Genomic DNA, 10,434 nt, shown 5'->3' on the forward strand with positions numbered 1-10,434 from the left:
GGTCCCACAATTGACAGTGCATGTCAGAGCAAACTCCAACAGGATCCTCAGAAACAGGATTGTGTCAAGGCCTAGATCTCAAAGAGCATGGTGGGCACCGTCATTCGTAAATGGAAGAAGTTTGGAACCACCAAGGATCTTTCTAGACCTGAGTTTTATGGGGTACGACTGGTCTTGGCCAGAGAGGTGAGCAGGAACCTGTGGCTCTCACAGAGCTCCAGTGTATCCTTATGGAGATTAGAGAACCTTTCAGAAGATCAACCATACAGGCAGCACTCTACAAATGAAGCCACTCTTTAGTAAAAGACACATGACGACACACTTGGAGTTTGCCAAAGGAAGCCTAAAGGGCTCTCAAGCCATGAGAAACAAGATTCTCTGCTCTGATGAACCAAACCTGGACTTGGACTTTCTGTCCTGAACACCAGGCATCATATTTGGAGGAATGCAGGCACTAATGCCAAGTGAAGCATGACTGTGGCAGCGTCATTATGTGGTGATGTTTTTTAGCAGTGGGACCAGGGAAATAAGTCCTGATAGAAGAAAAGACGAATACAGATAAGTACTCAAAGAAACCTGCTCCAGAGCACTCTGGATCTTCCAACATGACAAAGACCCAACCTGTGTATGAATATTGCCAATAAAATAGGACTCCCTGGAGCAGATAAACATGAACCTACTGGCATCATTGCAAAAGCCAGGTGTGGGCTTTTTGGAGAGTCTTTTTTTCACCCTCGATTTCATAAGAAACTATGAATGAGTAGGTGTCCCAATACTTTTGTTCATTTAGTGTAGCTTTCTTATAGAATTGTCAGCCATTCGCCTTCTATGACATATATGACTAGTTCTGTAAAAGATAGAAAATGTTCCCTTGTAATGGAAGCTATAGTAGGCTAAGTAGGCTCATTGGCTAGTTTGCAGTTCTCAACCTCACTACAGCACTGTCTCAAGGACACAATGCTTCCTAGATGGCCCCTAAAAGAAGCAGTAACCAGCCCCCCCCCCCCCCCCCCCCTTGAAAATGCAATTCCAACTATGTCACTGGTTCATATGTTTACCATTAAACGTATCTTCATGGTTTGTGATGTGTGTGTGTGTGTTGGAGAGAGAGACCCAGGACCCAGGCCTCTCAGACACCTCATTAAGGTCGAGACCGCCCAAACCCAAACAAATTTAGAACAATCCCCCAGCTTTTGCTGGGTTAAGAAAAGCCTCTCTCATTTCTCCGGGGGCTCTGACAGCTCGGGTCAGCGCACCTCATCCGTTAGCCTGTGGGACAGCAGAGTGTGTGTGGGGCTCAACCCAAAGCTCTACTAGACCCTCCACTCACTGTATTACACACCGTTCTCGTCTGACTGCTCCATTCTACTCAGATACACTCCTCCTCTGTCTTCTTCTCTGTAGCTCCATTGGATGATCCCTAATATAAATACAGTTGCCAGAAAAGCCCTTTGGGATTACTTGTATTTCAGGCGATGATTACTAATAACTTGCAACTATCAAGCCAAACTTAATTTAACTTAAGCAGTGCACACAATCAGGTGTACTGTTCATGTCTTTTATTGGGCACACTGAGTAAACATCCAGAGAGTAGGCTAAGATGAGGTAGGTAAACCCTTGAAGTAAATATTACTTTAGGACCTTTAACTGGTTGGTCTAACATGCCAACACTTTATTATTATTATTTTTTTAACATTAGTTATGACTAATATCTAAACAATATGCCTGCAGTTACATTTACATTTACATTTATGGCATTTAGCAGACGCTCTTATCCAGAGCGACTTACAAAAGTGCTCAGTTCTGCTCAGTTATATTAAACATTAGAAAAGAAGAAATTGCAGGCTAGAAAAAGTAAGTGAACCATTCCTTGCTGCAAATGTCAATTAGTTTATTAATATTTCTGGGATGTCTTGCATACACTGATCTCTTAAGGTCATACCACAGCAAAAAACAAAACAAAAACAAAAACAAAAAAACCTGAACTGAACTTGTGATTCCTAATAGCATCATACATTAGGACTAAGGACTAGTTTTAAATAAATAAATAAATAAATAAATAAAATTATAATAGTAATTAAAAAATGCTCTGGTATTCTGATGGTTTAAAAAAAAAAATATTGTTTCACAATCAATGATATACACTTTAATACTCTTACATCCTCTCTAAGGACATTTGCATCTGTGTCTTTATGTGTCCGTCAAGGTGTGCGTGTGTCAGAGGTATTTCAGTTGGTCTACAAAGAGCTGCCAAAAGTGCCACCGCTGACTGAGAAAAGTATCACCGGACACTGTTATTACGCGATTACGACATGGCAGCTCTAACTTTGCAGCATCAGGTACCACAGAGGAGACAGTGTCAGGTTTTCGCCCTGTGTGTGTGTGTGTAAATGGGAGCTGCACTGCTGAGCTTGCTAATGTGTTGGCATGATAGTGAAGTGTGACATATACAATCCTATCCTGGAGTGGAACACAGCTCTTCACCACAGAAACAAAGGTCAAACAACATGAACAACAACAGAAAAAATTACAAAATGAATATTTTGGGGTGTCAGAAATGCCTCTCTAATTACAGTTGCAGTCAGAGGTTTGTATACACTCATTGTGAGCATACACCCATGCAACTATGCATATATGGGTATGTATTATGCACTTGGGTTATTAATTCAGAGGTGATGAAAGTTCCAAGATGTGTTTTAACATGCTTAAGCCAAGGCCTCTTAACTTCCTGTTAGTGATCATAATTAGCTACAGCTAGTAGCTTCTCTGTGCCCTCATAAAAAGGTTTGTTTGATAGCACTTATTGCATTGGCCAGCACACAGTTCACAGTGTGGACAAGATGGACTACCTCAGAATTCTTCAGCATACCCTCAAACTATCAGTTAAATGGTGGAAACTTGAACACAGTTGGGTTTTTCAACAGGACAATGACCCCAAACACACATTAAAGATGGTTGTGGAATGGATGAAGCAGGCTACCATTTGGTGTCAGGTTTTGAAATGGACTTCCCAAAGACCAACAAATTTAACTGAACTCCACCAGTTCTGCTAAGAAGAGTCATCAAATTTCCAACTACAATTCACCCAGAACCAAAAGTATCTGGTCATAGTACAACTTGCTCAGGGATATTTAACCAAAAATACTGTGTATTTTGTGCTGTATGTTTGAACCTGTATGTATTATTTTGACGATGTTGTACCCAATTCTTGTTTTTCCCCATTAAGACGTATACCAATCAGCCATATCATTAGTACCAGGGGAAGAGAAAAACACTATTCACATTATCTTCATCTACAGTGGCATCTGTCAAGGGATGGGATTTATTAGGCAGGAAGTGAACAGTCAGTTCTTGAAGGTGATGAAGGTGTTAAAAGCAGGAAAAATGAGCAAGCATAAGCATCTGAGCCACCTGAATCAGGGCCAAATTGTGATGGTTAGATGACAATTTTATTTATTTCTTTTTTTTAGTCATTCCACAAAGGAGAGAGAAAAAGAGAGAGAGTGAGAGAGTGAAAGAGCAGAGCAGGACATGTCCCATTCTGTGTCTCCTTCAGGAGAACAGGATAATCATGCCTCATGTCTCGAGCTCCAATCCCTGCATTCACCTTTTCATCACCATCCACACAGGCAGAAATTAACCTTCAGCCACAATTACACATTTAACACTTCACCTTAAGAACAATTACCAGTGCAAAGAGATCCAGCTTCAGCCTCTATTAATTGCCGTTTGAAGTAAAATGTCAGTGTGTATGGATTTTCTGCCAGAAGGAGTGTGTGTAAGTGTCCTTCTCTCTGGCACAGAGAGGATCTTTCTCTGAATTATTCATTATGGCTACAAGAGGAGGATGCTGTGGCCAACGACGGAATTTATCAGCATTTATGTTTGTCATTGCGGTGCGATGCCTTCAAATGTATGGCACTGGGAAATAGGAAATACACTCACATGAACACACACACACACACACACACATTTTTCGGACAGCATCTGCGGTTCCTGACACATTGGATGAAAATAATTAAATGACAACAGCCAAAACCAGACAACACCATCGCAAAGTGAAGTAAACATGAATTCTTTATGGCTTGCTAATGGGCATGTAATAAGGCGAGAGTGATGTCATGACCCAGGAGGGAAGGTACTTTGCTGAGGTTGAAGTAATATTAAAACCCAGAAAAGCTGTGAGTCCAGTGTGAAAGAGGAGAGGTGGGAATGAGGTACTGTGTGGGGTATGAGGAAGGGTCATTCATTGCTATTTGCATATCGTTGCTGTCATGCAAAAACCTTGTCTCCAAACCTCCAAAACAGCGTTACAGGAGTCATTTTTGAGCCTTTCTATTGGTCCATTCATCATGAAATACCTTGACACAATGTAAAAAAACTAGTGCCAGATTCACATTATGTCAAAAATTAAACAAATGGAATTGCCATGATTTTTATGAATTTAGGTGTGTGTAACACTTAGCAAGATATGTAATCATAAGCAGCTATCCACGTCAAGTTAAGTCAAGTCAAATTCATTTGTATGTATATATTTATAAATATAATATATATATAACTATTGTTGTCACATAGCAGCTTTACAGAATCAGTAATTAGAATCAGTAATAAAAGTAAAAGACATGAAAAATCTAAGACCCCCAGTGAGCAAGCCAACGGCGACAGTGGCAAGGAAAAACTCCCTCAGAGCTGGAGGAAGAAACCTTCGGAGGAGCCAAGACTCACAAAGGGGGACCCATCCTCCTCTGATCAGAACTATTCAAAAATTATTGATAAAAGTTTCAAATCATCTATACTGTCGAACTGCTCTGATGTGCAACATATTTATAATCGTAATATAATAATCATGTTGTAGTATAACTTAATATAGTCATGGCAGTGATAGTAAGAGTAATGAGAGTAATTATAGTTATTAGTGGTAATATTAACAGTGACAGATAGCTAAGAGTCCACCCAATGATCTTAGCCTACCCCCCCCCCCCTCCTGAATGCTAGACTTCGTTTTTAGTCATAACCCCTAATATGATTGTTAACTACTGAGGAATGCAAGTATAAGCCCATGTCCAGGCCCTTTTGCATGGGGTTTTGCTCCAGGGTTCATGATGCTCCTTTAAGCATCAGGGACCATATTCATTACCATTTTCTGTAATGATAGTTGGGGAGTTTAGCTTAAAATATTGGGGGGGGCACTTTAACACCCCTCAAGCCAATGCCTGGAATAGGCTCATGTTTATCTGCTACAGAGAATCCTATTCTATTGGCAATACTTCTCTACAGGGACTACAGTAGCTGTGTGTGTTTGCGCATTTGCGCATCTGTGTCATTGATGGGTGTAACTTACAGTAGCTGAATGCGTCCATAAGATGGGCTGTCCACAAACATTTGGACATAGAGCGAATGTGAAGGTATGCTGTATGTGGGTATAGCATTTTATGTGGAGATACGAAGGGGTCTGTGTCTATGTGGTGTGGTGTGGTGAGTAGGAGTGTGTCGGGGTGTGTATGAGTGGAGTGTGTTGAGGGGGTTGGGGTGAGCTGGCGCTGGAAAGAGAGACTGTCACTCCACTTTCAGAGCACTGAGGACGTCAGAGGTCATGCCATCACTGATTTGTAGCAATGGGGTGTGAACAGACACAGAGCAGAATGCACACTTGTATATATATATAGATATCCACACATAACAATAACCTACATTTATACATTTTCGGCCGAAATTCGGCCGAAAACTAATACACCATTTATCTCCAAAGCTCAAACATCTCAAAAGCTTAGTTTCAGAAGTTGGAGCATTTTCTGCTTCTCACCATTCAAGTAATCCTAAACCTATTCAGTAATATTGGGGACTGGACTCAGCCTTTTTCTTAAATTGATTTCCAGATGTTCTTCTCTTTGATCTGTTTCCCTTTCCTGAACCATTAACCTTCATTTTCATAGTCTTAAGTCACCTTCTAATGTAAAAGGATGAACAGACAGAAGCGAGAGTTTTCAGATCTGAAGAGAGAATGGAGCTTCATTTTCTTCTCCTCTCTGAAAGCTCTAAGCTCTTTTATTCTTATTGGGGAAGATTTTGGGGTATACCAGGTCATTACAGAGGACCAAAGGCATCAAATTTGGTCTGTTCTTGATTGGTAAAGTGTATGGTATCACCATGGATGAGATCATTGGTTGTAGATGCAGATGAGTCTGGGAAGGGGTTTAAAAGATAGATCTTTGAGCAATTAGAAATCAGCCGTCTGTAAGATAATTTACAAATGCAACAACTGCCAACATGGCCAGGCCAAGAACAGGCCGCAAGATGAGCAAAGAAGTCTCCAACAGTCCTAAAATGTCATCATGGGACCTACAGGTAGGTCTGTCCACAGGTGATGTCAAAGATCATGCATTTACCATCAGAGAGGTACTGCAAGGAGGAAGCCCTTGCTGTCAAAGGATAGAAACATCAGGGCAAGGCTTAAGTTTGCAAGAGAACATGGAGGAATAGTCTCTATTTATTATTCCATTTCTATTAAGATCTTAACAGCAGGAAGTGCTATTCCAAACTTCTATTACCAAAGAATAGCCCCACCAGTTTGTACAGAAGTCCCTGTAGTTACTGGGTGATAGTGTGTAATAAGACTTTCTGCATTAAGGGGTTAAATATGTTTAAAAAAGACAAAGGTTGCACTGTTGTATCAATACTTTGCAGACACAAATGTCAAGATACAGACGTCTAGGCTTAGACCTTTAAGGGTTCATCTGCCAGAAACTCTGGAACGCCAACCACCGGAGGTACCGCATGCCCTCTGCCTGGTAATCCAGGGGTTAAACACTTCTAGAAGAGTCAGAGACGTGCTAAATGTATTCAAGCTGAGTGGTGTGTGTTGTCAGCAGCTCAGAGGTGATGTCTCACTCCCTCACACGTTCTTTTCACAAGGTAAACTCACGATTGTATTTTCACCTGGGCCATCAAATATCTGAGGAGACTAAAGACCACTTAAATTACATTAGCCAAACTGACCTCAGCTCTCTCCCTCTCTCTCTCTCTCTCGTTCCTCTCACTCTCTTCAGCTTTTTCCTCAGTTGCCACACTAGTGTCAGATCTAAAAGCATCAAGCCTTTGCTTGCAGTTGACAGCTCAGCTCGCTTCATCTAGGCTTAGGCTGTTTACCGGGCGGCCAAGAAGAAGTAGAGATAGAGGAAGGAGAGGGAGAGAGAGAGATAGTGAGAAAGAAAGACAGAGAGAGAGAGGGAAAGGAGAGAAGGCCGGAGCGTCGCCTGCAGGGATGAGAGCCGGCCCGGCAGTCGGTGTCAAACGGGACGCTTCAATCACTCGCACCTGGAGAGCGGCCCAGTGCTGCAAACTTCAGTATTTTGTCTGAAAGCGATGTCTACACATGTTAACGACATGTCGGCGAGAAGAAAGGCTGGAATAAAGGAGGAAAGAGGGATTGAAGGGGGGGTGGGAGAGGAGGTGGAGGCGCAGGGGGAGAGCTAAGGCAGGATGCTGCTATTTGAAGATTACAGTCTCTGTTGTCTCGTACTTATTGCAGCTTCTGCCTTTAGCTCAGGAGGCCCCAGAAGCACTTCTATTAGAAAAAGAGAGACAGGAGTCATAAACAAACAAACAAACAAACAAGCAAACGTACACACACATATACACTTACACACGGCAGGGAGACAGAAAGAGAGAGAGAGAGAGAGAGAGAGAGAGGGAGCGAGAAAAAGGAGCTTTGAGGGTGAGAGGAGGTGAAGTATTGATCAGCCATTGACAAACACAATAGAAATTTTATATGTGATGTGAGAGGCCCATCCATAATTTATCAGAGGGTAAAATGTGAGTGAAGGAGAGAGAGAGAGAGAGAGAGAGAGAGAGAGAGAGAGAGAGAGAGAGAGGACAGGGAATAGAGGCTATTGATTAGAGTAAAGAAGTGCAGGGGTACACTACTGCGGCCAGGGGACACAGCACAAGAAAGCCATTAAGGATGGCAGTGGGTTACCAGACATGGGGAGAGAGAGAGAGAGAGAGAGAGAGAGAGAGAGAGAGAGAGAGAGAGAGAGAGACAGGGAGAGACACAGAGAGAGATTGTGAAAACGTGAAAGAAATAATTTAATTAAGAAATAACTTAATTAAGAAAGAAAGAAAGAAAGAAAGAAAGAAAAGAGGGAGAGAACAGAGGTAAAACAAAACTAACAAAAAAATAATAAAGAAAGAAAAAAGAAAAACAACAAAGAGAGAGAGAGAGAGAGAGAGAGAGAGAGTAAGAAAATGAGTAGTGGTAAGAGAAAGTAAGAAAAGAGATAGAGAGAGCAACTAAAAGAGTGAGTGACTGACATAAAAAAGAAAGAGTACTCTAAGAAAAAGGTAAAACAAGACAGAAAGAGAGAACGGAAGGAGAGAGACATGGGGGGGGGGCAGATAGGAGAGCCAAATTGAGAGAGTGAGAGAGACAGAAAGGAAGAGAGAAGGAAGAGAGAGAAAGAGAGAAAGTGTGATATGAAAATTAGAGTGAGAGAGAAAGTAAAGGACGAAAAGAAAGATGACACTAAACAAGAATTAAAAGAAGGACGAGAATAAGAGAGAGACAGAGAGAGGAGAGAGAGAGAGAGAAAGAGAGAGAGAGAGAGAGAGAGAGAGAAGAGGACACTAAATAAGCAAGAATGAAAAGGTAAAACAAGAGCGAGGGAGAGAGAGAGAATTGGAGTGAGAGAGAAAGCAAAGGGAGGAGAGAAAGAGGACCCTAAGTGAGCAAGAATGGAAACAAGATAGAGGAGAGAGAGAGAGAAAGAGAGAGAGAGCGAGAGAGAGAGAGAGAGACACACACAAGAATGCTGTCACATCAGCCCAGCCCCCATCCTTTCTCCTCTGCCGCCTCACGGATCAATAAGACCATGTCAAAACAGAGAATGCATGCTTTTGCTCTTAAGTAAAAGGTGTCTAAGATTTTTAAAAGCATTGATTTGGGACGGGTCGATGGAAATCAGCGCAGATTTTCTCCTGTGCAAAGAGGGGGCAATAACACTCAGCTGATAATAGCGCAACAGAAGGGACGCGGGCATGGCAGGGGAGGGGAGAGCGCTGTGCAGATTTACCCGGAAAGGTCAAACCCACGTGGGGTCAAGGATTCACCTCAAACTCCCTCTCCCCAACAGAGGAGGAGGAGGAGGTCTGTCAGGGGACAGGACAGAAGGAGGGAAGGAGGGGAAGAAAAAGGGAGAGGATTTTATACAGGTGCCAGAGAGAGAGAGAGAGAGAGAGAGCGAGAGAGAGAGAGGAAGGCATTTTACACATTAAAGTACAGGCCTGTCTAGACACTAGCACTCCTCTCTATTCTCCTGAGACTCAGTAAATGAATTACTTTTTTCACTTTTTGCCGGTGGTGGGCTGTCGCTCCATGGAAAGATGAATCAAAAATATTCAACAAAAGAAGTTTTTACCATGGAAATTTTCCCTGTTCTTCCTAATGATTTATTTTCCTATTAATTTAATGTAAATAGCTAAAAAGAGACTATGCCATATAGAGCTCCTCCAGTCTGCTCAATCTCAGCAGTGGGGGAGTCTGAATAAACTTAACTTAACTCACATCCTGTGAGTTAAGTTAAGTTAAGAGAACAACATGTTTTTTTTTTTGTTGTTTTTTTTTTTTTTTAGGTTAATTCTGCTTTTGTGGGCACTCAATATACCTGTACAAAATATGCTACAATAGTATCATTCCATTAACTAATAAATAACCCACAGATAACATACAAAACATACCAAGCCAAAGCTAACCAGTGTGCCAAAGCTAAATTGACCAGCCTCACCAATTAGCTAACCTGTTAGTTTGTCTTTCTCGTGATCTATAATCCATTTGTTTGCTCGCCTATTTTCCTGTTCATTTGTTCCCTCATTCGTCATCACCAGTTCATTTTCTTCATTTCCTTCTGTTTTGTTTCGTTGTTTTTAAGCTGTGTAGTATAATATTTCTGGACAGCTTTTTTCATCCACATTTTGCAGGATATTCATTTAAAGGCATAATATTAGTGTTTTTTCCTGGGACAGTTCTTCAGTGAAAGCACAGATTCTACACAGACAAACTGGCCTCAAGTGGAAATCATTCATATGCGACTAAAAGACCTGTACAGAATTTGTACAATGTGTACTAAATATAGATTGACCTGCATATATTTACATAAAGTATCAGTGCAACCAGGACAAGCAGAAATCTAACAATTTGAACCCTAACCTTAATCTAACCTGACCTTGACCTAATCTAAACTCAACCTACTATACCTAAACCTAACCTAACATTAACTTAAGCCTAACCTTGATCTAACCTAACCTTAACTTAACTCTAACCTTAATCTAACCTGACCATAACCTAATCTAAAATCAACCTACTATATCTAAACCTAACCTAACCTTAACTTAACCTAACCCTAACCTTAACCTAATCCAAACTTAACCTAACCTGTCAAA

The sequence above is a fragment of the Salminus brasiliensis genome, chromosome 25 (genome assembly GCF_030463535.1).
Source record: "Salminus brasiliensis chromosome 25, fSalBra1.hap2, whole genome shotgun sequence".
Classification (NCBI taxonomy): domain Eukaryota; kingdom Metazoa; phylum Chordata; class Actinopteri; order Characiformes; family Bryconidae; genus Salminus; species Salminus brasiliensis.